Here is a 3,007-nt window from a genome sequence, read left to right as displayed (position 1 = left end):
AACATGATATTGCAATTGTTTTCTACTAATCAAAGAAACTCGTTATTGATAAAACGGAAATGACAAATGTAGATAATTTGATTATCCCTACTAAAAAATAAAACTTATAAACGTAGTGTGTAACTCGTAAATAAATAAATTAAGATTTCCTCAAATCTACTTATCATAAATTTTAGTGATCATCATCAATTTCATATAATCCTAACTGTATATACATACACATTTGGGAATAGAACGAGAAAAATTAAATCATTGGCCGCGTGATGTCACTTATATTTCTCCATTTATATTCCTGACAGATTTCCTGAATCAAGGGATTCACTGACTGATATTGCTATTTTTACTTATCAAACAATTGTTCCTCCGTATCGAAAAAACTTTAGAAAATCTGTCATTTTGAAGGCGCAATTGACAGTTGCGAAAATCCACATAGAAAGAATCCTGATTTTAATGCTGTTCTGACATAACTTTGGAATATGTATTAGATTTACGGCATTGAGGACGGCTTATACTTTGACGACCTTCAGTGAGTCTGGAATAAATTTCATGTAGCTTTTGTGTCCAATAATTGCTCTAAGTTAGCATGCCGCTTTCATTCTTTTGTGGTTCATACAAGATAGTTTCAATAATCAATTTGGTTATATTGAGAGAATTACGACGTAATTTGGTCTTTTATTCTGCTCTTCGTCTTCAGTGCAAAATTGTAAATTACAATTAATATTACCTCATCTTTGGAAAGGGTGGTAACAGTTTTTAGAGAAAAGTTCTCTTTCACCTAAATGTCTGGTTTTCAGGAACTTGAGCATGAAGACCACTATCCCTGAGATTCCCAAGGATTTTGGGAATAGGAACGTTCTAATTAACAACATATAAAACTTTCACTCGCCTACCAATCGGAATCACGAACACATAGTATTATAGCAACTAACCCCCAAATGTACCCCATTTCATGTTGAAATCATCATGACAAAGTTAATTTTTCCCAAAATTCGAACAAAGACTTTCGTAGGAATTAAATTACACCAGTTTTAAGAACATAACAGGTTCCATCCAGTCATTATCAAATTAAAATCTATATTCTCAAGACCTTTGGCACTGATTGAAATAATTATATCTAAGTTCCCATCCGTACGATGTACATAATTACCCTTATTGAGATAATAGGAATTTCTGGTTATAACGTAAATCACGAGCTCACGTTTACAGCATTTAATTAGATTTATGATCGACGTATAAATACGACTCCGATATCTTTCGATAGGAGAGAAGACGATGTAAACCATTCTAAGCTAGTCTGGATAAATGTTATAAGATTTATATTCTGTGTGTTGTGGAAATTTACAAATAAAAACATATAGAGATTTTTAACGCATCTTCATTCACGTGGGCGTTGAAGCTGAAGAGTGAACGGGTGACTTGCAAGTCAGAGACAATCTACGAAATAGCAATATACGGTAACATCACATCCATTTATGCTATAAATGGTGACAAAGCCGACTTGAATTAACCTTCTGAAACGGACCAGATCAACGGACAACAACCAGGACAAGCAACAATTGGACGGAATCAACAGAAAAAGCTGACCAAGCAGAAGCTTCCAACAATTGCCGAGAAACCGTCTCTACAAAACGTGCAAAAATCAAATTCGACCAACTTACGAACGTCGGGGAGATTCAAATTGCCTGGAACAACGATTGAAGTAGCAAATTGTTGACAAGCCGAAATAATCAAAAACATTATGAAAAGACAATAATTTCAATTGAAAACAGTTGAACTATGGTAACGGACTCTGGAAACGTTAAAATCATGAATATGGACTGTATTGAACATCGATCGAAATGAACTCTTTTAGAACATGATATATGTTCGAGGTGAAAAACCTAATCAAAAACGAACTGTTGAAAACAATGAACTATATGGACTGTTTTACGGTAAATTACGCGCTCTATTCCGAATAATAGAGAGAGGAATTGTCGCGCGTACCTAATGGATATACAGATCAGGAGCATGTCATTCTACAATTTGTTTCATGATTTGCAGGTTTTTCTTCTCATTGAGACAGACATTTTTCATTCTTCCACTAATACTAAGGTAAAGTACTTCTTTTTCTTCTTATATATACATGGCGTTTCATTCGACTTTTAATTTTATAAATTATTTAATGGTAACAACTTTGAATATTTTAATTTCAAATACCTTTCAGAGATTTATATTATTAAATATTTGTGGTTAACATTCCTTTTCGATTAAATAGATTTCGTTATCATTAAAATGCTCTCTAAAAGTAGATTCGAGCGAGTCATACTTTTAATTATTTACAAAGCCGTCATATAGAACGGTGAAATAATAAGCTCGTTAAACAAAAATTGTATCAAAAGCGTTATTTTTTCAAAAAAGCCCTGAGATGGCATAAACGTAAAAATGCGTTTTTTCTTCCCGACATGGGACAAGCATATATTGACCAACTAGGTCTACAAAATCGTAACAATGCGATAATGCGAGCATTAAGTATTTTAACTTAGCGAAATACATTGAATTGAAAATATGTTTTAACCGACCAAACCAAAATTTTTAAAATAAAAATACGCCATCCTTCTGTAATTCTACTTTACAATCTTTACTCTTTCTATAAACTCTTCTTTATTTCAATGTCGTGTCTCATTGTAGATCATATACATGTAAATATATTTTACTAATATCCTTAATTTTAGCATTGTGTATTGTATTTTTCGATATATTTCCACTTTATTAGAGGGTGCCAAATCTTTAAACTTCCAGTTAGTAAGATGGGGAGATAATATAGCAACTAACCCCCAAATGTACCCCATTTCATGTTGAAATCATCATGACAAAGTTAATTTTTCCCAAAATTCGAACAAAGACTTTCGTAGGAATTAAATTACACCAGTTTTAAGAACATAACAGGTTCCATCCAGTCATTATCAAATTAAAATCTATATTCTCAAGACCTTTGGCACTGATTGAAATAATTATATCTAAGTTCCCA

Source organism: Styela clava, chromosome 7, assembly GCF_964204865.1.
Source record: "Styela clava chromosome 7, kaStyClav1.hap1.2, whole genome shotgun sequence".
Lineage (NCBI taxonomy): Eukaryota > Metazoa > Chordata > Ascidiacea > Stolidobranchia > Styelidae > Styela > Styela clava.
Note: the sequence above shows the minus strand (reverse complement) of the source record.